The sequence below is a fragment of the Phyllobates terribilis genome, unplaced genomic scaffold (genome assembly GCF_046119375.1).
Source record: "Phyllobates terribilis strain yellow unplaced genomic scaffold, ASM4611937v1 Scaffold_414__1_contigs__length_1644244, whole genome shotgun sequence".
Taxonomy (NCBI): Eukaryota; Metazoa; Chordata; class Amphibia; order Anura; family Dendrobatidae; genus Phyllobates; species Phyllobates terribilis.
In genome coordinates this window covers 592,813-619,065 of record NW_027363174.1, presented here as the reverse complement: position 1 = coordinate 619,065, position 26,253 = coordinate 592,813, and the positions used below count along the sequence as shown (strand labels likewise).

General features: G+C 45.2%; 20 non-coding genes across 20 annotated transcripts; all 20 read left to right on the top strand.

The window, feature by feature from the left end:
• The first annotated feature begins 635 nt into the window (after positions 1 to 635).
• LOC141226634 (U2 spliceosomal RNA) lies at positions 636 to 826 on the top strand. The gene has a single exon (XR_012293760.1). It is a non-coding gene; the product is annotated as a U2 spliceosomal RNA (small nuclear RNA).
• Positions 827 to 1,945: 1,119 nt separating this feature from the next.
• On the top strand, positions 1,946 to 2,136 carry LOC141226151 (U2 spliceosomal RNA). The gene has a single exon (XR_012293378.1). It is a non-coding gene; the product is annotated as a U2 spliceosomal RNA (small nuclear RNA).
• A 1,121-nt stretch (positions 2,137 to 3,257) lies between these two features.
• Positions 3,258 to 3,448, top strand: LOC141226150 (U2 spliceosomal RNA). Its single transcript, XR_012293377.1, has one exon. It is a non-coding gene; the product is annotated as a U2 spliceosomal RNA (small nuclear RNA).
• Positions 3,449 to 4,570: 1,122 nt separating this feature from the next.
• On the top strand, positions 4,571 to 4,761 carry LOC141226149 (U2 spliceosomal RNA). Its single transcript, XR_012293376.1, has one exon. It is a non-coding gene; the product is annotated as a U2 spliceosomal RNA (small nuclear RNA).
• A 1,120-nt stretch (positions 4,762 to 5,881) lies between these two features.
• LOC141226148 (U2 spliceosomal RNA) lies at positions 5,882 to 6,072 on the top strand. The gene has a single exon (XR_012293375.1). It is a non-coding gene; the product is annotated as a U2 spliceosomal RNA (small nuclear RNA).
• Positions 6,073 to 7,194: 1,122 nt separating this feature from the next.
• Positions 7,195 to 7,385, top strand: LOC141226633 (U2 spliceosomal RNA). Its single transcript, XR_012293759.1, has one exon. It is a non-coding gene; the product is annotated as a U2 spliceosomal RNA (small nuclear RNA).
• A 1,120-nt stretch (positions 7,386 to 8,505) lies between these two features.
• Positions 8,506 to 8,696, top strand: LOC141226146 (U2 spliceosomal RNA). Its single transcript, XR_012293373.1, has one exon. It is a non-coding gene; the product is annotated as a U2 spliceosomal RNA (small nuclear RNA).
• Positions 8,697 to 9,816: 1,120 nt separating this feature from the next.
• Positions 9,817 to 10,007, top strand: LOC141226631 (U2 spliceosomal RNA). Its single transcript, XR_012293757.1, has one exon. It is a non-coding gene; the product is annotated as a U2 spliceosomal RNA (small nuclear RNA).
• Positions 10,008 to 11,128: 1,121 nt separating this feature from the next.
• Positions 11,129 to 11,319, top strand: LOC141226630 (U2 spliceosomal RNA). The gene has a single exon (XR_012293756.1). It is a non-coding gene; the product is annotated as a U2 spliceosomal RNA (small nuclear RNA).
• Positions 11,320 to 12,439: 1,120 nt separating this feature from the next.
• Positions 12,440 to 12,630, top strand: LOC141226165 (U2 spliceosomal RNA). Its single transcript, XR_012293391.1, has one exon. It is a non-coding gene; the product is annotated as a U2 spliceosomal RNA (small nuclear RNA).
• A 1,122-nt stretch (positions 12,631 to 13,752) lies between these two features.
• Positions 13,753 to 13,943, top strand: LOC141226138 (U2 spliceosomal RNA). Its single transcript, XR_012293365.1, has one exon. It is a non-coding gene; the product is annotated as a U2 spliceosomal RNA (small nuclear RNA).
• Positions 13,944 to 15,064: 1,121 nt separating this feature from the next.
• On the top strand, positions 15,065 to 15,255 carry LOC141226036 (U2 spliceosomal RNA). Its single transcript, XR_012293266.1, has one exon. It is a non-coding gene; the product is annotated as a U2 spliceosomal RNA (small nuclear RNA).
• A 1,121-nt stretch (positions 15,256 to 16,376) lies between these two features.
• Positions 16,377 to 16,567, top strand: LOC141226629 (U2 spliceosomal RNA). Its single transcript, XR_012293755.1, has one exon. It is a non-coding gene; the product is annotated as a U2 spliceosomal RNA (small nuclear RNA).
• A 1,123-nt stretch (positions 16,568 to 17,690) lies between these two features.
• LOC141226628 (U2 spliceosomal RNA) lies at positions 17,691 to 17,881 on the top strand. Its single transcript, XR_012293754.1, has one exon. It is a non-coding gene; the product is annotated as a U2 spliceosomal RNA (small nuclear RNA).
• Positions 17,882 to 19,001: 1,120 nt separating this feature from the next.
• LOC141226035 (U2 spliceosomal RNA) lies at positions 19,002 to 19,192 on the top strand. Its single transcript, XR_012293265.1, has one exon. It is a non-coding gene; the product is annotated as a U2 spliceosomal RNA (small nuclear RNA).
• A 1,121-nt stretch (positions 19,193 to 20,313) lies between these two features.
• On the top strand, positions 20,314 to 20,504 carry LOC141226627 (U2 spliceosomal RNA). The gene has a single exon (XR_012293753.1). It is a non-coding gene; the product is annotated as a U2 spliceosomal RNA (small nuclear RNA).
• A 1,120-nt stretch (positions 20,505 to 21,624) lies between these two features.
• LOC141226626 (U2 spliceosomal RNA) lies at positions 21,625 to 21,815 on the top strand. Its single transcript, XR_012293752.1, has one exon. It is a non-coding gene; the product is annotated as a U2 spliceosomal RNA (small nuclear RNA).
• Positions 21,816 to 22,935: 1,120 nt separating this feature from the next.
• Positions 22,936 to 23,126, top strand: LOC141226625 (U2 spliceosomal RNA). Its single transcript, XR_012293751.1, has one exon. It is a non-coding gene; the product is annotated as a U2 spliceosomal RNA (small nuclear RNA).
• Positions 23,127 to 24,247: 1,121 nt separating this feature from the next.
• Positions 24,248 to 24,438, top strand: LOC141226624 (U2 spliceosomal RNA). The gene has a single exon (XR_012293750.1). It is a non-coding gene; the product is annotated as a U2 spliceosomal RNA (small nuclear RNA).
• Positions 24,439 to 25,558: 1,120 nt separating this feature from the next.
• LOC141226623 (U2 spliceosomal RNA) lies at positions 25,559 to 25,749 on the top strand. The gene has a single exon (XR_012293749.1). It is a non-coding gene; the product is annotated as a U2 spliceosomal RNA (small nuclear RNA).
• The last annotated feature ends 504 nt before the right edge of the window (positions 25,750 to 26,253 follow it).

The following is a 26,253-nucleotide window of genomic DNA, read 5'->3' as shown; positions in this document are numbered from 1 at the left end:
TTCTGAAACGTTGTCTCCCTCTGCTGGAACACTGACTTCTTTCATTTAATGCCTGCAGACTATAAAAGAGAAACCAACCCAAAAAGTTTGGTTGATTAGTCTGTGGCATTCTTTTAAACTGTTGCTTATGGCGGTCTCTGTGAGCTTCTCAGTGACATTCAGCCATCCAGGTATCCCGCCTGCAGTAGACGGAATGTGGCAATGGAACGCTGGCTGCGCGTGTCATAATAGGCTCTGAGCCTTTATATACCTGCGCACAGCAGCAGCCACCTTCAGTCTGCTGCTGGACAGCCAGCAGCAGCAGCAGCAGGAGAGGTAATTAATCAGCAACCCTCCTGCTAAGGGTAGACAGCTGCTCGTTCCACCCCCCCCCCCGCCTTAATTGGTTCTCCTCCCTTCCAACGGTGTTGAGGCGGGTGGGAACAGCCGGGGGTTGAGGGTACTGTGCTAAAAGAGGTGGAGTTATGCAGATCTAAAACGCGTGGATTGCAGCAGCAGCAAGCCGAAAAGTGCAGGCATGTGAGGGATCTAGAGGTTGACAGCATGTCTTCTTAACGGGAGTCCAGGTGGCCATCTCCACAAATGGACTTTTCAGAATCCTTGGGTGGCACCGTAGTCGGAAACCAATTCTGGTTATCGCTTCTCGGCCTTTTGGCTAAGATCAAGTGTAGTATCTGTTCTTATCAGTTTAATATCTGATACGTCCCCTATCTGGGGACCATATATTAAATGGATTTTTAGAACAGGGAGATGGAAAAAGAGCTTGCTCTGTCCACTCCACGCATTGACCTGGTATTGCAGTATCTCCAGGACCGGTGCACCCCTTCTTTAATGCAGTTTCTAAAATCAGAAAGAATTGAATTCAATGCTTTTTGTTCATTTTGCTTGTTTGTCGGATTTTGGGATGGACTCTTTGGCTTTGCTTTTCTTCTCCTCATTGGATTTTTCATGTTAAAAGTTGCAGAAGCCAGATGACAAGCTCATTTTGGTTCAACTTCAGCAACTGTGCATTGCATTGCCATGTAATGTAATGTAATGCAATGCTATCTATCTAGCTCTCCCTCTATACTTCCTTTTGGATAAACAGACATATTAGGCAAGCATTTTGGAGCTTTCACCTAAATAACTACAGGTGGTGAGATAAGCTGCACAATATAATTGACCTTTCAGTATATTGTTGCACACACACCATCTATTTAGCAAATGCCCTTGTTATCAACAGCAGCCTTTTAAACTCACCTGAGCTAACAGGTATGTGAGCTGGTTACTCTGCTGCGCTTAAAATTTCTTTTTTGGTTTGCTACAATGCCTTTTCTGAAACGTTGTCTCCCTCTGCTGGAACACTGACTTCTTTCATTTAATGCCTGCAGACTATAAAAGAGAAACCAACCCAAAAAGTTTGGTTGATTAGTCTGTGGCATTCTTTTAAACTGTTGCTTATGGCGGTCTCTGTGAGCTTCTCAGTGACATTCAGCCATCCAGGTATCCCGCCTGCAGTAGACGGAATGTGGCAATGGAACGCTGGCTGCGCGTGTCATAATAGGCTCTGAGCCTTTATATACCTGCGCACAGCAGCAGCCACCTTCAGTCTGCTGCTGGACAGCCAGCAGCAGCAGCAGCAGGAGAGGTAATTAATCAGCAACCCTCCTGCTAAGGGTAGACAGCTGCTCGTTCCACCCCCCCCCGCCTTAATTGGTTCTCCTCCCTTCCAACGGTGTTGAGGCGGGTGGGAACAGCTGGGGGTTGAGGGTACTGTGCTAAAAGAGGTGGAGTTATGCAGATCTAAAACGCGTGGATTGCAGCAGCAGCAAGCCGAAAAGTGCAGGCATGTGAGGGATCTAGAGGTTGACAGCATGTCTTCTTAACGGGAGTCCAGGTGGCCATCTCCACAAATGGACTTTTCAGAATCCTTGGGTGGCACCGTAGTCGGAAACCAAGTCTGGTTATCGCTTCTCGGCCTTTTGGCTAAGATCAAGTGTAGTATCTGTTCTTATCAGTTTAATATCTGATACGTCCCCTATCTGGGGACCATATATTAAATGGATTTTTAGAACAGGCAGATGGAAAAAGAGCTTGCTCTGTCCACTCCACGCATTGACCTGGTATTGCAGTATCTCCAGGACCGGTGCACCCCTTCTTTAATGCAGTTTCTAAAATCAGAAAGAATTGAATTCAATGCTTTTTGTTCATTTTGCTTGTTTGTCGGATTTTGGGATGGACTCTTTGGCTTTGCTTTTCTTCTCCTCATTGGATTTTTCATGTTAAAAGTTGCAGAAGCCAGATGACAAGCTCATTTTGGTTCAACTTCAGCAACTGTGCATTGCATTGCCATGTAATGTAATGTAATGCAATGCTATCTATCTAGCTCTCCCTCTATACTTCCTTTTGGATAAACAGACATATTAGGCAAGCATTTTGGAGCTTTCACCTAAATAACTACAGGTGGTGAGATAAGCTGCACAATATAATTGACCTTTCAGTATATTGTTGCACACACACCATCTATTTAGCAAATGCCCTTGTTATCAACAGCAGCCTTTTAAACTCACCTGAGCTAACAGGTATGTGAGCTGGTTACTCTGCTGCGCTTAAAATTTCTTTTTTGGTTTGCTACAATGCCTTTTCTGAAACGTTGTCTCCCTCTGCTGGAACACTGACTTCTTTCATTTAATGCCTGCAGACTATAAAAGAGAAACCAACCCAAAAAGTTTGGTTGATTAGTCTGTGGCATTCTTTTAAACTGTTGCTTATGGCGGTCTCTGTGAGCTTCTCAGTGACATTCAGCCATCCAGGTATCCCGCCTGCAGTAGACGGAATGTGGCAATGGAACGCTGGCTGCGCGTGTCATAATAGGCTCTGAGCCTTTATATACCTGCGCACAGCAGCAGCCACCTTCAGTCTGCTGCTGGACAGCCAGCAGCAGCAGCAGCAGGAGAGGTAATTAATCAGCAACCCTCCTGCTAAGGGTAGACAGCTGCTCGTTCCACCCCCCCCCCCGCCTTAATTGGTTCTCCTCCCTTCCAACGGTGTTGAGGCGGGTGGGAACAGCCGGGGGTTGAGGGTACTGTGCTAAAAGAGGTGGAGTTATGCAGATCTAAAACGCGTGGATTGCAGCAGCAGCAAGCCGAAAAGTGCAGGCATGTGAGGGATCTAGAGGTTGACAGCATGTCTTCTTAACGGGAGTCCAGGTGGCCATCTCCACAAATGGACTTTTCAGAATCCTTGGGTGGCACCGTAGTCGGAAACCAAGTCTGGTTATCGCTTCTCGGCCTTTTGGCTAAGATCAAGTGTAGTATCTGTTCTTATCAGTTTAATATCTGATACGTCCCCTATCTGGGGACCATATATTAAATGGATTTTTAGAACAGGCAGATGGAAAAAGAGCTTGCTCTGTCCACTCCACGCATTGACCTGGTATTGCAGTATCTCCAGGACCGGTGCACCCCTTCTTTAATGCAGTTTCTAAAATCAGAAAGAATTGAATTCAATGCTTTTTGTTCATTTTGCTTGTTTGTCGGATTTTGGGATGGACTCTTTGGCTTTGCTTTTCTTCTCCTCATTGGATTTTTCATGTTAAAAGTTGCAGAAGCCAGATGACAAGCTCATTTTGGTTCAACTTCAGCAACTGTGCATTGCATTGCCATGTAATGTAATGTAATGCAATGCTATCTATCTAGCTCTCCCTCTATACTTCCTTTTGGATAAACAGACATATTAGGCAAGCATTTTGGAGCTTTCACCTAAATAACTACAGGTGGTGAGATAAGCTGCACAATATAATTGACCTTTCAGTATATTGTTGCACACACACCATCTATTTAGCAAATGCCCTTGTTATCAACAGCAGCCTTTTAAACTCACCTGAGCTAACAGGTATGTGAGCTGGTTACTCTGCTGCGCTTAAAATTTCTTTTTTGGTTTGCTACAATGCCTTTTCTGAAACGTTGTCTCCCTCTGCTGTAACACTGACTTCTTTCATTTAATGCCTGCAGACTATAAAAGAGAAACCAACCCAAAAAGTTTGGTTGATTAGTCTGTGGCATTCTTTTAAACTGTTGCTTATGGCGGTCTCTGTGAGCTTCTCAGTGACATTCAGCCATCCAGGTATCCCGCCTGCAGTAGACGGAATGTGGCAATGGAACGCTGGCTGCGCGTGTCATAATAGGCTCTGAGCCTTTATATACCTGCGCACAGCAGCAGCCACCTTCAGTCTGCTGCTGGACAGCCAGCAGCAGCAGCAGCAGGAGAGGTAATTAATCAGCAACCCTCCTGCTAAGGGTAGACAGCTGCTCGTTCCACCCCCCCCCCCCGCCTTAATTGGTTCTCCTCCCTTCCAACGGTGTTGAGGCGGGTGGGAACAGCCGGGGGTTGAGGGTACTGTGCTAAAAGAGGTGGAGTTATGCAGATCTAAAACGCGTGGATTGCAGCAGCAGCAAGCCGAAAAGTGCAGGCATGTGAGGGATCTAGAGGTTGACAGCATGTCTTCTTAACGGGAGTCCAGGTGGCCATCTCCACAAATGGACTTTTCAGAATCCTTGGGTGGCACCGTAGTCGGAAACCAAGTCTGGTTATCGCTTCTCGGCCTTTTGGCTAAGATCAAGTGTAGTATCTGTTCTTATCAGTTTAATATCTGATACGTCCCCTATCTGGGGACCATATATTAAATGGATTTTTAGAACAGGCAGATGGAAAAAGAGCTTGCTCTGTCCACTCCACGCATTGACCTGGTATTGCAGTATCTCCAGGACCGGTGCACCCCTTCTTTAATGCAGTTTCTAAAATCAGAAAGAATTGAATTCAATGCTTTTTGTTCATTTTGCTTGTTTGTCGGATTTTGGGATGGACTCTTTGGCTTTGCTTTTCTTCTCCTCATTGGATTTTTCATGTTAAAAGTTGCAGAAGCCAGATGACAAGCTCATTTTGGTTCAACTTCAGCAACTGTGCATTGCATTGCCATGTAATGTAATGTAATGCAATGCTATCTATCTAGCTCTCCCTCTATACTTCCTTTTGGATAAACAGACATATTAGGCAAGCATTTTGGAGCTTTCACCTAAATAACTACAGGTGGTGAGATAAGCTGCACAATATAATTGACCTTTCAGTATATTGTTGCACACACACCATCTATTTAGCAAATGCCCTTGTTATCAACAGCAGCCTTTTAAACTCACCTGAGCTAACAGGTATGTGAGCTGGTTACTCTGCTGCGCTTAAAATTTCTTTTTTGGTTTGCTACAATGCCTTTTCTGAAACGTTGTCTCCCTCTGCTGTAACACTGACTTCTTTCATTTAATGCCTGCAGACTATAAAAGAGAAACCAACCCAAAAAGTTTGGTTGATTAGTCTGTGGCATTCTTTTAAACTGTTGCTTATGGCGGTCTCTGTGAGCTTCTCAGTGACATTCAGCCATCCAGGTATCCCGCCTGCAGTAGACGGAATGTGGCAATGGAACGCTGGCTGCGCGTGTCATAATAGGCTCTGAGCCTTTATATACCTGCGCACAGCAGCAGCCACCTTCAGTCTGCTGCTGGACAGCCAGCAGCAGCAGCAGCAGGAGAGGTAATTAATCAGCAACCCTCCTGCTAAGGGTAGACAGCTGCTCGTTCCACCCCCCCCCCGCCTTAATTGGTTCTCCTCCCTTCCAACGGTGTTGAGGCGGGTGGGAACAGCCGGGGGTTGAGGGTACTGTGCTAAAAGAGGTGGAGTTATGCAGATCTAAAACGCGTGGATTGCAGCAGCAGCAAGCCGAAAAGTGCAGGCATGTGAGGGATCTAGAGGTTGACAGCATGTCTTCTTAACGGGAGTCCAGGTGGCCATCTCCACAAATGGACTTTTCAGAATCCTTGGGTGGCACCGTAGTCGGAAACCAAGTCTGGTTATCGCTTCTCGGCCTTTTGGCTAAGATCAAGTGTAGTATCTGTTCTTATCAGTTTAATATCTGATACGTCCCCTATCTGGGGACCATATATTAAATGGATTTTTAGAACAGGCAGATGGAAAAAGAGCTTGCTCTGTCCACTCCACGCATTGACCTGGTATTGCAGTATCTCCAGGACCGGTGCACCCCTTCTTTAATGCAGTTTCTAAAATCAGAAAGAATTGAATTCAATGCTTTTTGTTCATTTTGCTTGTTTGTCGGATTTTGGGATGGACTCTTTGGCTTTGCTTTTCTTCTCCTCATTGGATTTTTCATGTTAAAAGTTGCAGAAGCCAGATGACAAGCTCATTTTGGTTCAACTTCAGCAACTGTGCATTGCATTGCCATGTAATGTAATGTAATGCAATGCTATCTATCTAGCTCTCCCTCTATACTTCCTTTTGGATAAACAGACATATTAGGCAAGCATTTTGGAGCTTTCACCTAAATAACTACAGGTGGTGAGATAAGCTGCACAATATAATTGACCTTTCAGTATATTGTTGCACACACACCATCTATTTAGCAAATGCCCTTGTTATCAACAGCAGCCTTTTAAACTCACCTGAGCTAACAGGTATGTGAGCTGGTTACTCTGCTGCGCTTAAAATTTCTTTTTTGGTTTGCTACAATGCCTTTTCTGAAACGTTGTCTCCCTCTGCTGTAACACTGACTTCTTTCATTTAATGCCTGCAGACTATAAAAGAGAAACCAACCCAAAAAGTTTGGTTGATTAGTCTGTGGCATTCTTTTAAACTGTTGCTTATGGCGGTCTCTGTGAGCTTCTCAGTGACATTCAGCCATCCAGGTATCCCGCCTGCAGTAGACGGAATGTGGCAATGGAACGCTGGCTGCGCGTGTCATAATAGGCTCTGAGCCTTTATATACCTGCGCACAGCAGCAGCCACCTTCAGTCTGCTGCTGGACAGCCAGCAGCAGCAGCAGCAGGAGAGGTAATTAATCAGCAACCCTCCTGCTAAGGGTAGACAGCTGCTCGTTCCACCCCCCCCCCCCGCCTTAATTGGTTCTCCTCCCTTCCAACGGTGTTGAGGCGGGTGGGAACAGCCGGGGGTTGAGGGTACTGTGCTAAAAGAGGTGGAGTTATGCAGATCTAAAACGCGTGGATTGCAGCAGCAGCAAGCCGAAAAGTGCAGGCATGTGAGGGATCTAGAGGTTGACAGCATGTCTTCTTAACGGGAGTCCAGGTGTCCATCTCCACAAATGGACTTTTCAGAATCCTTGGGTGGCACCGTAGTCGGAAACCAATTCTGGTTATCGCTTCTCGGCCTTTTGGCTAAGATCAAGTGTAGTATCTGTTCTTATCAGTTTAATATCTGATACGTCCCCTATCTGGGGACCATATATTAAATGGATTTTTAGAACAGGGAGATGGAAAAAGAGCTTGCTCTGTCCACTCCACGCATTGACCTGGTATTGCAGTATCTCCAGGACCGGTGCACCCCTTCTTTAATGCAGTTTCTAAAATCAGAAAGAATTGAATTCAATGCTTTTTGTTCATTTTGCTTGTTTGTCGGATTTTGGGATGGACTCTTTGGCTTTGCTTTTCTTCTCCTCATTGGATTTTTCATGTTAAAAGTTGCAGAAGCCAGATGACAAGCTCATTTTGGTTCAACTTCAGCAACTGTGCATTGCATTGCCATGTAATGTAATGTAATGCAATGCTATCTATCTAGCTCTCCCTCTATACTTCCTTTTGGATAAACAGACATATTAGGCAAGCATTTTGGAGCTTTCACCTAAATAACTACAGGTGGTGAGATAAGCTGCACAATATAATTGACCTTTCAGTATATTGTTGCACACACACCATCTATTTAGCAAATGCCCTTGTTATCAACAGCAGCCTTTTAAACTCACCTGAGCTAACAGGTATGTGAGCTGGTTACTCTGCTGCGCTTAAAATTTCTTTTTTGGTTTGCTACAATGCCTTTTCTGAAACGTTGTCTCCCTCTGCTGGAACACTGACTTCTTTCATTTAATGCCTGCAGACTATAAAAGAGAAACCAACCCAAAAAGTTTGGTTGATTAGTCTGTGGCATTCTTTTAAACTGTTGCTTATGGCGGTCTCTGTGAGCTTCTCAGTGACATTCAGCCATCCAGGTATCCCGCCTGCAGTAGACGGAATGTGGCAATGGAACGCTGGCTGCGCGTGTCATAATAGGCTCTGAGACTTTATATACCTGCGCACAGCAGCAGCCACCTTCAGTCTGCTGCTGGACAGCCAGCAGCAGCAGCAGCAGGAGAGGTAATTAATCAGCAACCCTCCTGCTAAGGGTAGACAGCTGCTCGTTCCACCCCCCCCCCGCCTTAATTGGTTCTCCTCCCTTCCAACGGTGTTGAGGCGGGTGGGAACAGCCGGGGGTTGAGGGTACTGTGCTAAAAGAGGTGGAGTTATGCAGATCTAAAACGCGTGGATTGCAGCAGCAGCAAGCCGAAAAGTGCAGGCATGTGAGGGATCTAGAGGTTGACAGCATGTCTTCTTAACGGGAGTCCAGGTGGCCATCTCCACAAATGGACTTTTCAGAATCCTTGGGTGGCACCGTAGTCGGAAACCAAGTCTGGTTATCGCTTCTCGGCCTTTTGGCTAAGATCAAGTGTAGTATCTGTTCTTATCAGTTTAATATCTGATACGTCCCCTATCTGGGGACCATATATTAAATGGATTTTTAGAACAGGCAGATGGAAAAAGAGCTTGCTCTGTCCACTCCACGCATTGACCTGGTATTGCAGTATCTCCAGGACCGGTGCACCCCTTCTTTAATGCAGTTTCTAAAATCAGAAAGAATTGAATTCAATGCTTTTTGTTCATTTTGCTTGTTTGTCGGATTTTGGGATGGACTCTTTGGCTTTGCTTTTCTTCTCCTCATTGGATTTTTCATGTTAAAAGTTGCAGAAGCCAGATGACAAGCTCATTTTGGTTCAACTTCAGCAACTGTGCATTGCATTGCCATGTAATGTAATGTAATGCAATGCTATCTATCTAGCTCTCCCTCTATACTTCCTTTTGGATAAACAGACATATTAGGCAAGCATTTTGGAGCTTTCACCTAAATAACTACAGGTGGTGAGATAAGCTGCACAATATAATTGACCTTTCAGTATATTGTTGCACACACACCATCTATTTAGCAAATGCCCTTGTTATCAACAGCAGCCTTTTAAACTCACCTGAGCTAACAGGTATGTGAGCTGGTTACTCTGCTGCGCTTAAAATTTCTTTTTTGGTTTGCTACAATGCCTTTTCTGAAACGTTGTCTCCCTCTGCTGGAACACTGACTTCTTTCATTTAATGCCTGCAGACTATAAAAGAGAAACCAACCCAAAAAGTTTGGTTGATTAGTCTGTGGCATTCTTTTAAACTGTTGCTTATGGCGGTCTCTGTGAGCTTCTCAGTGACATTCAGCCATCCAGGTATCCCGCCTGCAGTAGACGGAATGTGGCAATGGAACGCTGGCTGCGCGTGTCATAATAGGCTCTGAGCCTTTATATACCTGCGCACAGCAGCAGCCACCTTCAGTCTGCTGCTGGACAGCCAGCAGCAGCAGCAGCAGGAGAGGTAATTAATCAGCAACCCTCCTGCTAAGGGTAGACAGCTGCTCGTTCCACCCCCCCCCCGCCTTAATTGGTTCTCCTCCCTTCCAACGGTGTTGAGGCGGGTGGGAACAGCCGGGGGTTGAGGGTACTGTGCTAAAAGAGGTGGAGTTATGCAGATCTAAAACGCGTGGATTGCAGCAGCAGCAAGCCGAAAAGTGCAGGCATGTGAGGGATCTAGAGGTTGACAGCATGTCTTCTTAACGGGAGTCCAGGTGGCCATCTCCACAAATGGACTTTTCAGAATCCTTGGGTGGCACCGTAGTCGGAAACCAATTCTGGTTATCGCTTCTCGGCCTTTTGGCTAAGATCAAGTGTAGTATCTGTTCTTATCAGTTTAATATCTGATACGTCCCCTATCTGGGGACCATATATTAAATGGATTTTTAGAACAGGGAGATGGAAAAAGAGCTTGCTCTGTCCACTCCACGCATTGACCTGGTATTGCAGTATCTCCAGGACCGGTGCACCCCTTCTTTAATGCAGTTTCTAAAATCAGAAAGAATTGAATTCAATGCTTTTTGTTCATTTTGCTTGTTTGTCGGATTTTGGGATGGACTCTTTGGCTTTGCTTTTCTTCTCCTCATTGGATTTTTCATGTTAAAAGTTGCAGAAGCCAGATGACAAGCTCATTTTGGTTCAACTTCAGCAACTGTGCATTGCATTGCCATGTAATGTAATGTAATGCAATGCTATCTATCTAGCTCTCCCTCTATACTTCCTTTTGGATAAACAGACATATTAGGCAAGCATTTTGGAGCTTTCACCTAAATAACTACAGGTGGTGAGATAAGCTGCACAATATAATTGACCTTTCAGTATATTGTTGCACACACACCATCTATTTAGCAAATGCCCTTGTTATCAACAGCAGCCTTTTAAACTCACCTGAGCTAACAGGTATGTGAGCTGGTTACTCTGCTGCGCTTAAAATTTCTTTTTTGGTTTGCTACAATGCCTTTTCTGAAACGTTGTCTCCCTCTGCTGGAACACTGACTTCTTTCATTTAATGCCTGCAGACTATAAAAGAGAAACCAACCCAAAAAGTTTGGTTGATTAGTCTGTGGCATTCTTTTAAACTGTTGCTTATGGCGGTCTCTGTGAGCTTCTCAGTGACATTCAGCCATCCAGGTATCCCGCCTGCAGTAGACGGAATGTGGCAATGGAACGCTGGCTGCGCGTGTCATAATAGGCTCTGAGCCTTTATATACCTGCGCACAGCAGCAGCCACCTTCAGTCTGCTGCTGGACAGCCAGCAGCAGCAGCAGCAGGAGAGGTAATTAATCAGCAACCCTCCTGCTAAGGGTAGACAGCTGCTCTTCCCCCCCCCCCCCCCGCCTTAATTGGTTCTCCTCCCTTCCAACGGTGTTGAGGCGGGTGGGAACAGCCAGGGGTTGAGGGTACTGTGCTAAAAGAGGTGGAGTTATGCAGATCTAAAACACGTGGATTGCAGCAGCAGCAAGCCGAAAAGTGCAGGCATGTGAGGGATCTAGAGGTTGACAGCATGTCTTCTTAACGGGAGTCCAGGTGGCCATCTCCACAAATGGACTTTTCAGAATCCTTGGGTGGCACCGTAGTCGGAAACCAATTCTGGTTATCGCTTCTCGGCCTTTTGGCTAAGATCAAGTGTAGTATCTGTTCTTATCAGTTTAATATCTGATACGTCCCCTATCTGGGGACCATATATTAAATGGATTTTTAGAACAGGGAGATGGAAAAAGAGCTTGCTCTGTCCACTCCACGCATTGACCTGGTATTGCAGTATCTCCAGGACCGGTGCACCCCTTCTTTAATGCAGTTTCTAAAATCAGAAAGAATTGAATTCAATGCTTTTTGTTCATTTTGCTTGTTTGTCGGATTTTGGGATGGACTCTTTGGCTTTACTTTTCTTCTCCTCATTGGATTTTTCATGTTAAAAGTTGCAGAAGCCAGATGACAAGCTCATTTTGGTTCAACTTCAGCAACTGTGCATTGCATTGCCATGTAATGTAATGTAATGCAATGCTATCTATCTAGCTCTCCCTCTATACTTCCTTTTGGATAAACAGACATATTAGGCAAGCATTTTGGAGCTTTCACCTAAATAACTACAGGTGGTGAGATAAGCTGCACAATATAATTGACCTTTCAGTATATTGTTGCACACACACCATCTATTTAGCAAATGCCCTTGTTATCAACAGCAGCCTTTTAAACTCACCTGAGCTAACAGGTATGTGAGCTGGTTACTCTGCTGCGCTTAAAATTTCTTTTTTGGTTTGCTACAATGCCTTTTCTGAAACGTTGTCTCCCTCTGCTGGAACCCTGACTTCTTTCATTTAATGCCTGCAGACTATAAAAGAGAAACCAACCCAAAAAGTTTGGTTGATTAGTCTGTGGCATTCTTTTAAACTGTTGCTTATGGCGGTCTCTGTGAGCTTCTCAGTGACATTCAGCCATCCAGGTATCCCGCCTGCAGTAGACGGAATGTGGCAATGGAACGCTGGCTGCGCGTGTCATAATAGGCTCTGAGCCTTTATATACCTGCGCACAGCAGCAGCCACCTTCAGTCTGCTGCTGGACAGCCAGCAGCAGCAGCAGCAGGAGAGGTAATTAATCAGCAACCCTCCTGCTAAGGGTAGACAGCTGCTCGTTCCACTCCCCCCCCGCCTTAATTGGTTCTCCTCCCTTCCAACGGTGTTGAGGCGGGTGGGAACAGCCGGGGGTTGAGGGTACTGTGCTAAAAGAGGTGGAGTTATGCAGATCTAAAACGCGTGGATTGCAGCAGCAGCAAGCCGAAAAGTGCAGGCATGTGAGGGATCTAGAGGTTGACAGCATGTCTTCTTAACGGGAGTCCAGGTGGCCATCTCCACAAATGGACTTTTCAGAATCCTTGGGTGGCACCGTAGTCGGAAACCAATTCTGGTTATCTCTTCTCGGCCTTTTGGCTAAGATCAAGTGTAGTATCTGTTCTTATCAGTTTAGTATCTGATACGTCCCCTATCTGGGGACCATATATTAAATGGATTTTTAGAACAGGGAGATGGAAAAAGAGCTTGCTCTGTCCACTCCACGCATTGACCTGGTATTGCAGTATCTCCAGGACCGGTGCACCCCTTCTTTAATGCAGTTTCTAAAATCAGAAAGAATTGAATTCAATGCTTTTTGTTCATTTTGCTTGTTTGTCGGATTTTGGGATGGACTCTTTGGCTTTGCTTTTCTTCTCCTCATTGGATTTTTCATGTTAAAAGTTGCAGAAGCCAGATGACAAGCTCATTTTGGTTCAACTTCAGCAACTGTGCATTGCATTGCCATGTAATGTAATGTAATGCAATGCTATCTATCTAGCTCTCCCTCTATACTTCCTTTTGGATAAACAGACATATTAGGCAAGCATTTTGGAGCTTTCACCTAAATAACTACAGGTGGTGAGATAAGCTGCACAATATAATTGACCTTTCAGTATATTGTTGCACACACACCATCTATTTAGCAAATGCCCTTGTTATCAACAGCAGCCTTTTAAACTCACCTGAGCTAACAGGTATGTGAGCTAGTTACTCTGCTGCGCTTAAAATTTCTTTTTTGGTTTGCTACAATGCCTTTTCTGAAACGTTGTCTCCCTCTGCTGGAACACTGACTTCTTTCATTTAATGCCTGCAGACTATAAAAGAGAAACCAACCCAAAAAGTTTGGTTGATTAGTCTGTGGCATTCTTTTAAACTGTTGCTTATGGCGGTCTCTGTGAGCTTCTCAGTGACATTCAGCCATCCAGGTATCCCGCCTGCAGTAGACGGAATGTGGCAATGGAACGCTGGCTGCTTGTGTCATAATAGGCTCTGAGCCTTTATATACCTGCGCACAGCAGCAGCCACCTTCAGTCTGCTGCTGGACAGCCAGCAGCAGCAGCAGCAGGAGAGGTAATTAATCAGCAACCCTCCTGCTAAGGGTAGACAGCTGCTCGTTCCACCCCCCCCCCCCGCCTTAATTGGTTCTCCTCCCTTCCAACGGTGTTGAGGCGGGTGGGAACAGCCGGGGGTTGAGGGTACTGTGCTAAAAGAGGTGGAGTTATGCAGATCTAAAACGCGTGGATTGCAGCAGCAGCAAGCCGAAAAGTGCAGGCATGTGAGGGATCTAGAGGTTGACAGCATGTCTTCTTAACGGGAGTCCAGGTGGCCATTTCCACAAATGGACTTTTCAGAATCCTTGGGTGGCACCGTAGTCGGAAACCAATTCTGGTTATCGCTTCTCGGCCTTTTGGCTAAGATCAAGTGTAGTATCTGTTCTTATCAGTTTAATATCTGATACGTCCACTATCTGGGGACCATATATTAAATGGATTTTTAGAACAGGGAGATGGAAAAAGAGCTTGCTCTGTCCACTCCACGCATTGACCTGGTATTGCAGTATCTCCAGGACCGGTGCACCCCTTCTTTAATGCAGTTTCTAAAATCAGAAAGAATTGAATTCAATGCTTTTTGTTCATTTTGCTTGTTTGTCGGATTTTGGGATGGACTCTTTGGCTTTGCTTTTCTTCTCCTCATTGGATTTTTCATGTTAAAAGTTGCAGAAGCCAGATGACAAGCTCATTTTGGTTCAACTTCAGCAACTGTGCATTGCATTGCCATGTAATGTAATGTAATGCAATGCTATCTATCTAGCTCTCCCTCTATACTTCCTTTTGGATAAACAGACATATTAGGCAAGCATTTTGGAGCTTTCACCTAAATAACTACAGGTGGTGAGATAAGCTGCACAATATAATTGACCTTTCAGTATATTGTTGCACACACACCATCTATTTAGCAAATGCCCTTGTTATCAACAGCAGCCTTTTAAACTCACCTGAGCTAACAGGTATGTGAGCTGGTTACTCTGCTGCGCTTAAAATTTCTTTTTTGGTTTGCTACAATGCCTTTTCTGAAACGTTGTCTCCCTCTGCTGGAACACTGACTTCTTTCATTTAATGCCTGCAGACTATAAAAGAGAAACCAACCCAAAAAGTTTGGTTGATTAGTCTGTGGCATTCTTTTAAACTGTTGCTTATGGCGGTCTCTGTGAGCTTCTCAGTGACATTCAGCCATCCAGGTATCCCGCCTGCAGTAGACGGAATGTGGCAATGGAACGCTGGCTGCGCGTGTCATAATAGGCTCTGAGCCTTTATATACCTGCGCACAGCAGCAGCCACCTTCAGTCTGCTGCTGGACAGCCAGCAGCAGCAGCAGCAGGAGAGGTAATTAATCAGCAACCCTCCTGCTAAGGGTAGACAGCTGCTCGTTCCACCCCCCCCCCCGCCTTAATTGGTTCTCCTCCCTTCCAACGGTGTTGAGGCGGGTGGGAACAGCCGGGGGTTGAGGGTACTGTGCTAAAAGAGGTGGAGTTATGCAGATCTAAAACGCGTGGATTGCAGCAGCAGCAAGCCGAAAAGTGCAGGCATGTGAGGGATCTAGAGGTTGACAGCATGTCTTCTTAACGGGAGTCCAGGTGGCCATCTCCACAAATGGACTTTTCAGAATCCTTGGGTGGCACCGTAGTCGGAAACCAATTCTGGTTATCGCTTCTCGGCCTTTTGGCTAAGATCAAGTGTAGTATCTGTTCTTATCAGTTTAATATCTGATACGTCCCCTATCTGGGGACCATATATTAAGTGGATTTTTAGAACAGGGAGATGGAAAAAGAGCTTGCTCTGTCCACTCCACGCATTGACCTGGTATTGCAGTATCTCCAGGACCGGTGCACCCCTTCTTTAATGCAGTTTCTAAAATCAGAAAGAATTGAATTCAATGCTTTTTGTTCATTTTGCTTGTTTGTCGGATTTTGGGATGGACTCTTTGGCTTTGCTTTTCTTCTCCTCATTGGATTTTTCATGTTAAAAGTTGCAGAAGCCAGATGACAAGCTCATTTTGGTTCAACTTCAGCAACTGTGCATTGCATTGCCATGTAATGTAATGTAATGCAATGCTATCTATCTAGCTCTCCCTCTATACTTCCTTTTGGATAAACAGACATATTAGGCAAGCATTTTGGAGCTTTCACCTAAATAACTACAGGTGGTGAGATAAGCTGCACAATATAATTGACCTTTCAGTATATTGTTGCACACACACCATCTATTTAGCAAATGCCCTTGTTATCAACAGCAGCCTTTTAAACTCACCTGAGCTAACAGGTATGTGAGCTGGTTACTCTGCTGCGCTTAAAATTTCTTTTTTGGTTTGCTACAATGCCTTTTCTGAAACGTTGTCTCCCTCTGCTGGAACACTGACTTCTTTCATTTAATGCCTGCAGACTATAAAAGAGAAACCAACCCAAAAAGTTTGGTTGATTAGTCTGTGGCATTCTTTTAAACTGTTGCTTATGGCGGTCTCTGTGAGCTTCTCAGTGACATTCAGCCATCCAGGTATCCCGCCTGCAGTAGACGGAATGTGGCAATGGAACGCTGGCTGCGCGTGTCATAATAGGCTCTGAGCCTTTATATACCTGCGCACAGCAGCAGCCACCTTCAGTCTGCTGCTGGACAGCCAGCAGCAGCAGCAGCAGGAGAGGTAATTAATCAGCAACTCTCCTGCTAAGGGTAGACAGCTGCTCGTTCCACCCCCCCCCCCGCCTTAATTGGTTCTCCTCCCTTCCAACGGTGTTGAGGCGGGTGGGAACAGCCGGGGGTTGAGGGTACTGTGCTAAAAGAGGTGGAGTTATGCAGATCTAAAACGCGTGGATTGCAGCAGCAGCAAGCCGAAAAGTGCAGGCATGTGAGGGATCTAGAGGTTGACAGCATGTCTTCTTAACGGGAGTCCAGGTGGCCATCTCCACAAATGGACTTTTCAGAATCCTTGGGTGGCACCGTAGTCGGAAACCAATTCTGGTTATCGCTTCTCGGCCTTTTGGCTAAGATCAAGTGTAGTATCTGTTCTTATCAGTTTAATATCTGATACGTCCCCTATCTGGGGACCATATATTAAATGGATTTTTAGAACAGGGAGATGGAAAAAGAGCTTGCTCTGTCCACTCCACGCATTGACCTGGTATTGCAGTATCTCCAGGACCGGTGCACCCCTTCTTTAATGCAGTTTCTAAAATCAGAAAGAATTGAATTCAATGCTTTTTGTTCATTTTGCTTGTTTGTCGGATTTTGGGATGGACTCTTTGGCTTTGCTTTTCTTCTCCTCATTGGATTTTTCATGTTAAAAGTTGCAGAAGCCAGATGACAAGCTCATTTTGGTTCAACTTCAGCAACTGTGCATTGCATTGCCATGTAATGTAATGTAATGCAATGCTATCTATCTAGCTCTCCCTCTATACTTCCTTTTGGATAAACAGACATATTAGGCAAGCATTTTGGAGCTTTCACCTAAATAACTACAGGTGGTGAGATAAGCTGCACAATATAATTGACCTTTCAGTATATTGTTGCACACACACCATCTATTTAGCAAATGCCCTTGTTATCAACAGCAGCCTTTTAAACTCACCTGAGCTAACAGGTATGTGAGCTGGTTACTCTGCTGCGCTTAAAATTTCTTTTTTGGTTTGCTACAATGCCTTTTCTGAAACGTTGTCTCCCTCTGCTGGAACACTGACTTCTTTCATTTAATGCCTGCAGACTATAAAAGAGAAACCAACCCAAAAAGTTTGGTTGATTAGTCTGTGGCATTCTTTTAAACTGTTGCTTATGGCGGTCTCTGTGAGCTTCTCAGTGACATTCAGCCATCCAGGTATCCCGCCTGCAGTAGACGGAATGTGGCAATGGAACGCTGGCTGCGCGTGTCATAATAGGCTCTGAGCCTTTATATACCTGCGCACAGCAGCAGCCACCTTCAGTCTGCTGCTGGACAGCCAGCAGCAGCAGCAGCAGGAGAGGTAATTAATCAGCACCCCTCCTGCTAAGGGTAGACAGCTGCTCGTTCCACCCCCCCCCCCCCGCCTTAATTGGTTCTCCTCCCTTCCAACGGTGTTGAGGCGGGTGGGAACAGCCGGGGGTTGAGGGTACTGTGCTAAAAGAGGTGGAGTTATGCAGATCTAAAACGCGTGGATTGCAGCAGCAGCAAGCCGAAAAGTGCAGGCATGTGAGGGATCTAGAGGTTGACAGCATGTCTTCTTAACGGGAGTCCAGGTGGCCATCTCCACAAATGGACTTTTCAGAATCCTTGGGTGGCACCGTAGTCGGAAACCAATTCTGGTTATCGCTTCTCGGCCTTTTGGCTAAGATCAAGTGTAGTATCTGTTCTTATCAGTTTAATATCTGATACGTCCCCTATCTGGGGACCATATATTAAATGGATTTTTAGAACAGGGAGATGGAAAAAGAGCTTGCTCTGTCCACTCCACGCATTGACCTGGTATTGCAGTATCTCCAGGACCGGTGCACCCCTTCTTTAATGCAGTTTCTAAAATCAGAAAGAATTGAATTCAATGCTTTTTGTTCATTTTGCTTGTTTGTCGGATTTTGGGATGGACTCTTTGGCTTTGCTTTTCTTCTCCTCATTGGATTTTTCATGTTAAAAGTTGCAGAAGCCAGATGACAAGCTCATTTTGGTTCAACTTCAGCAACTGTGCATTGCATTGCCATGTAATGTAATGTAATGCAATGCTATCTATCTAGCTCTCCCTCTATACTTCCTTTTGGATAAACAGACATATTAGGCAAGCATTTTGGAGCTTTCACCTAAATAACTACAGGTGGTGAGATAAGCTGCACAATATAATTGACCTTTCAGTATATTGTTGCACACACACCATCTATTTAGCAAATGCCCTTGTTATCAACAGCAGCCTTTTAAACTCACCTGAGCTAACAGGTATGTGAGCTGGTTACTCTGCTGCGCTTAAAATTTCTTTTTTGGTTTGCTACAATGCCTTTTCTGAAACGTTGTCTCCCTCTGCTGGAACACTGACTTCTTTCATTTAATGCCTGCAGACTATAAAAGAGAAACCAACCCAAAAAGTTTGGTTGATTAGTCTGTGGCATTCTTTTAAACTGTTGCTTATGGCGGTCTCTGTGAGCTTCTCAGTGACATTCAGCCATCCAGGTATCCCGCCTGCAGTAGACGGAATGTGGCAATGGAACGCTGGCTGCGCGTGTCATAATAGGCTCTGAGCCTTTATATACCTGCGCACAGCAGCAGCCACCTTCAGTCTGCTGCTGGACAGCCAGCAGCAGCAGCAGCAGGAGAGGTAATTAATCAGCAACCCTCCTGCTAAGGGTAGACAGCTGCTCGTTCCACCCCCCCCCCGCCTTAATTGGTTCTCCTCCCTTCCAACGGTGTTGAGGCGGGTGGGAACAGCCGGGGGTTGAGGGTACTGTGCTAAAAGAGGTGGAGTTATGCAGATCTAAAACGCGTGGATTGCAGCAGCAGCAAGCCGAAAAGTGCAGGCATGTGAGGGATCTAGAGGTTGACAGCATGTCTTCTTAACGGGAGTCCAGGTGGCCATCTCCACAAATGGACTTTTCAGAATCCTTGGGTGGCACCGTAGTCGGAAACCAATTCTGGTTATCGCTTCTCGGCCTTTTGGCTAAGATCAAGTGTAGTATCTGTTCTTATCAGTTTAATATCTGATACGTCCCCTATCTGGGGACCATATATTAAGTGGATTTTTAGAACAGGGAGATGGAAAAAGAGCTTGCTCTGTCCACTCCACGCATTGACCTGGTATTGCAGTATCTCCAGGACCGGTGCACCCCTTCTTTAATGCAGTTTCTAAAATCAGAAAGAATTGAATTCAATGCTTTTTGTTCATTTTGCTTGTTTGTCGGATTTTGGGATGGACTCTTTGGCTTTGCTTTTCTTCTCCTCATTGGATTTTTCATGTTAAAAGTTGCAGAAGCCAGATGACAAGCTCATTTTGGTTCAACTTCAGCAACTGTGCATTGCATTGCCATGTAATGTAATGTAATGCAATGCTATCTATCTAGCTCTCCCTCTATACTTCCTTTTGGATAAACAGACATATTAGGCAAGCATTTTGGAGCTTTCACCTAAATAACTACAGGTGGTGAGATAAGCTGCACAATATAATTGACCTTTCAGTATATTGTTGCACACACACCATCTATTTAGCAAATGCCCTTGTTATCAACAGCAGCCTTTTAAACTCACCTGAGCTAACAGGTATGTGAGCTGGTTACTCTGCTGCGCTTAAAATTTCTTTTTTGGTTTGCTACAATGCCTTTTCTGAAACGTTGTCTCCCTCTGCTGGAACACTGACTTCTTTCATTTAATGCCTGCAGACTATAAAAGAGAAACCAACCCAAAAAGTTTGGTTGATTAGTCTGTGGCATTCTTTTAAACTGTTGCTTATGGCGGTCTCTGTGAGCTTCTCAGTGACATTCAGCCATCCAGGTATCCCGCCTGCAGTAGACGGAATGTGGCAATGGAACGCTGGCTGCGCGTGTCATAATAGGCTCTGAGCCTTTATATACCTGCGCACAGCAGCAGCCACCTTCAGTCTGCTGCTGGACAGCCAGCAGCAGCAGCAGCAGGAGAGGTAATTAATCAGCAACTCTCCTGCTAAGGGTAGACAGCTGCTCGTTCCACCCCCCCCCCCGCCTTAATTGGTTCTCCTCCCTTCCAACGGTGTTGAGGCGGGTGGGAACAGCCGGGGGTTGAGGGTACTGTGCTAAAAGAGGTGGAGTTATGCAGATCTAAAACGCGTGGATTGCAGCAGCAGCAAGCCGAAAAGTGCAGGCATGTGAGGGATCTAGAGGTTGACAGCATGTCTTCTTAACGGGAGTCCAGGTGGCCATCTCCACAAATGGACTTTTCAGAATCCTTGGGTGGCACCGTAGTCGGAAACCAATTCTGGTTATCGCTTCTCGGCCTTTTGGCTAAGATCAAGTGTAGTATCTGTTCTTATCAGTTTAATATCTGATACGTCCCCTATCTGGGGACCATATATTAAATGGATTTTTAGAACAGGGAGATGGAAAAAGAGCTTGCTCTGTCCACTCCACGCATTGACCTGGTATTGCAGTATCTCCAGGACCGGTGCACCCCTTCTTTAATGCAGTTTCTAAAATCAGAAAGAATTGAATTCAATGCTTTTTGTTCATTTTGCTTGTTTGTCGGATTTTGGGATGGACTCTTTGGCTTTGCTTTTCTTCTCCTCATTGGATTTTTCATGTTAAAAGTTGCAGAAGCCAGATGACAAGCTCATTTTGGTTCAACTTCAGCAACTGTGCATTGCATTGCCATGTAATGTAATGTAATGCAATGCTATCTATCTAGCTCTCCCTCTATACTTCCTTTTGGATAAACAGACATATTAGGCAAGCATTTTGGAGCTTTCACCTAAATAACTACAGGTGGTGAGATAAGCTGCACAATATAATTGACCTTTCAGTATATTGTTGCACACACACCATCTATTTAGCAAATGCCCTTGTTATCAACAGCAGCCTTTTAAACTCACCTGAGCTAACAGGTATGTGAGCTGGTTACTCTGCTGCGCTTAAAATTTCTTTTTTGGTTTGCTACAATGCCTTTTCTGAAACGTTGTCTCCCTCTGCTGGAACACTGACTTCTTTCATTTAATGCCTGCAGACTATAAAAGAGAAACCAACCCAAAAAGTTTGGTTGATTAGTCTGTGGCATTCTTTTAAACTGTTGCTTATGGCGGTCTCTGTGAGCTTCTCAGTGACATTCAGCCATCCAGGTATCCCGCCTGCAGTAGACGGAATGTGGCAATGGAACGCTGGCTGCGCGTGTCATAATAGGCTCTGAGCCTTTATATACCTGCGCACAGCAGCAGCCACCTTCACTCTGCTGCTGGACAGCCAGCAGCAGCAGCAGCAGGAGAGGTAATTAATCAGCAACCCTCCTGCTAAGGGTAGACAGCTGCTCGTTCCACCCCCCCCCCACCTTAATTGGTTCTCCTCCCTTCCAACGGTGTTGAGGCGGGTGGGAACAGCCGGGGGTTGAGGGCACTGTGCTAAAAGAGGTGGAGTTATGCAGATCTAAAACGCGTGGATTGCAGCAGCAGCAAGCCGAAAAGTGCAGGCATGTGAGGGATCTAGAGGTTGACAGCATGTCTTCTTAACGGGAGTCCAGGTGGCCATCTCCACAAATGGACTTTTCAGAATCCTTGGGTGGCACCGTAGTCGGAAACCAATTCTGGTTATCGCTTCTCGGCCTTTTGGCTAAGATCAAGTGTAGTATCTGTTCTTATCAGTTTAATATCTGATACGTCCCCTATCTGGGGACCATATATTAAATGGATTTTTAGAACAGGGAGATGGAAAAAGAGCTTGCTCTGTCCACTCCACGCATTGACCTGGTATTGCAGTATCTCCAGGACCGGTGCACCCCTTCTTTAATGCAGTTTCTAAAATCAGAAAGAATTGAATTCAATGCTTTTTGTTCATTTTGCTTGTTTGTCGGATTTTGGGATGGACTCTTTGGCTTTGCTTTTCTTCTCCTCATTGGATTTTTCATGTTAAAAGTTGCAGAAGCCAGATGACAAGCTCATTTTGGTTCAACTTCAGCAACTGTGCATTGCATTGCCATGTAATGTAATGTGATGCTATGCTATCTATCTAGCTCTCCCTCTATACTTCCTTTTGGATAAACAGACATATTAGGCAAGCATTTTGGAGCTTTCACCTAAATAACTACAGGTGGTGAGATAAGCTGCACAATATAATTGACCTTTCAGTATATTGTTGCACACACACCATCTATTTAGCAAATGCCCTTGTTATCAACAGCAGCCTTTTAAACTCACCTGAGCTAACAGGTATGTGAGCTGGTTACTCTGCTGCGCTTAAAATTTCTTTTTTGGTTTGCTACAATGCCTTTTCTCAAACGTTGTCTCCCTCTGCTGGAACACTGACTTCTTTCATTTAATGCCTGCAGACTATAAAAGAGAAACCAACCCAAAAAGTTTGGTTGATTAGTCTGTGGCATTCTTTTAAACTGTTGCTTATGGCGGTCTCTGTGAGCTTCTCAGTGACATTCAGCCATCCAGGTATCCCGCCTGCAGTAGATGGAATGTGGCAATGGAACGCTGGCTGCGCGTGTCATAATAGGCTCTGAGCCTTTATATACCTGCGCACAGCAGCAGCCACCTTCAGTCTGCTGCTGGACAGCCAGCAGCAGCAGCAGCAGGAGAGGTAATTAATCAGCAACCCTCCTGCTAAGGGTAGACAGCTGCTCGTTCCACCCCCCCCCCGCCTTAATTGGTTCTCCTCCCTTCCAACGGTGTTGAGGCGGGTGGGAACAGCCGGGGGTTGAGGGTACTGTGCTAAAAGAGGTGGAGTTATGCAGATCTAAAACGCGTGGATTGCAGCAGCAGCAAGCCGAAAAGTGCAGGCATGTGAGGGATCTAGAGGTTGACAGCATGTCTTCTTAACGGGAGTCCAGGTGGCCATCTCCACAAATGGACTTTTCAGAATCCTTCGGTGGCACCGTAGTCGGAAACCAATTCTGGTTATCGCTTCTCGGCCTTTTGGCTAAGATCAAGTGTAGTATCTGTTCTTATCAGTTTAATATCTGATACGTCCCCTATCTGGGGACCATATATTAAATGGATTTTTAGAACAGGGAGATGGAAAAAGAGCTTGCTCTGTCCACTCCACGCATTGACCTGGTATTGCAGTATCTCCAGGACCGGTGCACCCCTTCTTTAATGCAGTTTCTAAAATCAGAAAGAATTGAATTCAATGCTTTTTGTTCATTTTGCTTGTTTGTCGGATTTTGGGATGGACTCTTTGGCTTTGCTTTTCTTCTCCTCATTGGATTTTTCATGTTAAAAGTTGCAGAAGCCAGATGACAAGCTCATTTTGGTTCAACTTCAGCAACTGTGCATTGCATTGCCATGTAATGTAATGTAATGCAATGCTATCTATCTAGCTCTCCCTCTATACTTCCTTTTGGATAAACAGACATATTAGGCAAGCATTTTGGAGCTTTCACCTAAATAACTACAGGTGGTGAGATAAGCTGCACAATATAATTGACCTTTCAGTATATTGTTGCACACACACCATCTATTTAGCAAATGCCCTTGTTATCAACAGCAGCCTTTTAAACTCACCTGAGCTAACAGGTATGTGAGCTGGTTACTCTGCTGCGCTTAAAATTTCTTTTTTGGTTTGCTACAATGCCTTTTCTGAAACGTTGTCTCCCTCTGCTGGAACACTGACTTCTTTCATTTAATGCCTGCAGACTATAAAAGAGAAACCAACCCAAAAAGTTTGGTTGATTAGTCTGTGGCATTCTTTTAAACTGTTGCTTATGGCGGTCTCTGTGAGCTTCTCAGTGACATTCAGCCATCCAGGTATCCCGCCTGCAGTAGACGGAATGTGGCAATGGAACGCTGGCTGCGCGTGTCATAATAGGCTCTGAGCCTTTATATACCTGCGCACAGCAGCAGCCACCTTCAGTCTGCTGCTGGACAGCCAGCAGCAGCAGCAGCAGGAGAGGTAATTAATCAGCAACCCTCCTGCTAAGGGTAGACAGCTGCTCGTTCCACCCCCCCCCCCGCCATAATTGGTTCTCCTTCCTTCCAACGGTGTTGAGGCGGGTGGGAACAGCCGGGGGTTGAGGGTACTGTGCTAAAAGAGGTGGAGTTATGCAGATCTAAAACGCGTGGATTGCAGCAGCAGCAAGCCGAAAAGTGCAGGCATGTGAGGGATCTAGAGGTTGACAGCATGTCTTCTTAACGGGAGTCCAGGTGGCCATCTCCACAAATGGACTTTTCAGAATCCTTGGGTGGCACCGTAGTCGGAAACCAATTCTGGTTATCGCTTCTCGGCCTTTTGGCTAAGATCAAGTGTAGTATCTGTTCTTATCAGTTTAATATCTGATACGTCCCCTATCTGGGGACCATATATTAAATGGATTTTTAGAACAGGGAGATGGAAAAAGAGCTTGCTCTGTCCACTCCACGCATTGACCTGGTATTGCAGTATCTCCAGGACCGGTGCACCCCTTCTTTAATGCAGTTTCTAAAATCAGAAAGAATTGAATTCAATGCTTTTTGTTCATTTTGCTTGTTTGTCGGATTTTGGGATGGACTCTTTGGCTTTGCTTTTCTTCTCCTCATTGGATTTTTCATGTTAAAAGTTGCAGAAGCCAGATGACAAGCTCATTTTGGTTCAACTTCAGCAACTGTACATTGCATTGCCATGTAATGTAATGTAATGCAATGCTATCTATCTAGCTCTCCCTCTATACTTCCTTTTGGATAAACAGACATATTAGGCAAGCATTTTGGAGCTTTCACCTAAATAACTACAGGTGGTGAGATAAGCTGCACAATATAATTGACCTTTCAGTATATTGTTGCACACACACCATCTATTTAGCAAATGCCCTTGTTATCAACAGCAGCCTTTTAAACTCACCTGAGCTAACAGGTATGTGAGCTGGTTACTCTGCTGCGCTTAAAATTTCTTTTTTGGTTTGCTACAATGCCTTTTCTGAAACGTTGTCTCCCTCTGCTGGAACACTGACTTCTTTCATTTAATGCCTGCAGACTATAAAAGAGAAACCAACCCAAAAAGTTTGGTTGATTAGTCTGTGGCATTCTTTTAAACTGTTGCTTATGGCGGTCTCTGTGAGCTTCTCAGTGACATTCAGCCATCCAGGTATCCCGCCTGCAGTAGACGGAATGTGGCAATGGAACGCTGGCTGCGCGTGTCATAATAGGCTCTGAGCCTTTATATACCTGCGCACAGCAGCAGCCACCTTCAGTCTGCTGCTGGACAGCCAGCAGCAGCAGCAGCAGGAGAGGTAATTAATCAGCAACCCTCCTGCTAAGGGTAGACAGCTGCTCGTTCCACCCCCCCCCCGCCTTAATTGGTTCTCCTCCCTTCCAACGGTGTTGAGGCGGGTGGGAACAGCCGGGGGTTGAGGGTACTGTGCTAAAAGAGGTGGAGTTATGCAGATCTAAAACGCGTGGATTGCAGCAGCAGCAAGCCGAAAAGTGCAGGCATGTGAGGGATCTAGAGGTTGACAGCATGTCTTCTTAACGGGAGTCCAGGTGGCCATCTCCACAAATGGACTTTTCAGAATCCTTGGGTGGCACCGTAGTCGGAAACCAATTCTGGTTATCGCTTCTCGGCCTTTTGGCTAAGATCAAGTGTAGTATCTGTTCTTATCAGTTTAATATCTGATACGTCCCCTATCTGGGGACCATATATTAAATGGATTTTTAGAACAGGGAGATGGAAAAAGAGCTTGCTCTGTCCACTCCACGCATTGACCTGGTATTGCAGTATCTCCAGGACCGGTGCACCCCTTCTTTAATGCAGTTTCTAAAATCAGAAAGAATTGAATTCAATGCTTTTTGTTCATTTTGCTTGTTTGTCGGATTTTGGGATGGACTCTTTGGCTTTGCTTTTCTTCTCCTCATTGGATTTTTCATGTTAAAAGTTGCAGAAGCCAGATGACAAGCTCATTTTGGTTCAACTTCAGCAACTGTGCATTGCATTGCCATGTAATGTAATGTAATGCAATGCTATCTATCTAGCTCTCCCTCTATACTTCCTTTTGGATAAACAGACATATTAGGCAAGCATTTTGGAGCTTTCACCTAAATAACTACAGGTGGTGAGATAAGCTGCACAATATAATTGACCTTTCAGTATATTGTTGCACACACACCATCTATTTAGCAAATGCCCTTGTTATCAACAGCAGCCTTTTAAACTCACCTGAGCTAACAGGTATGTGAGCTGGTTACTCTGCTGCGCTTAAAATTTCTTTTTTGGTTTGCTACAATGCCTTTTCTGAAACGTTGTCTCC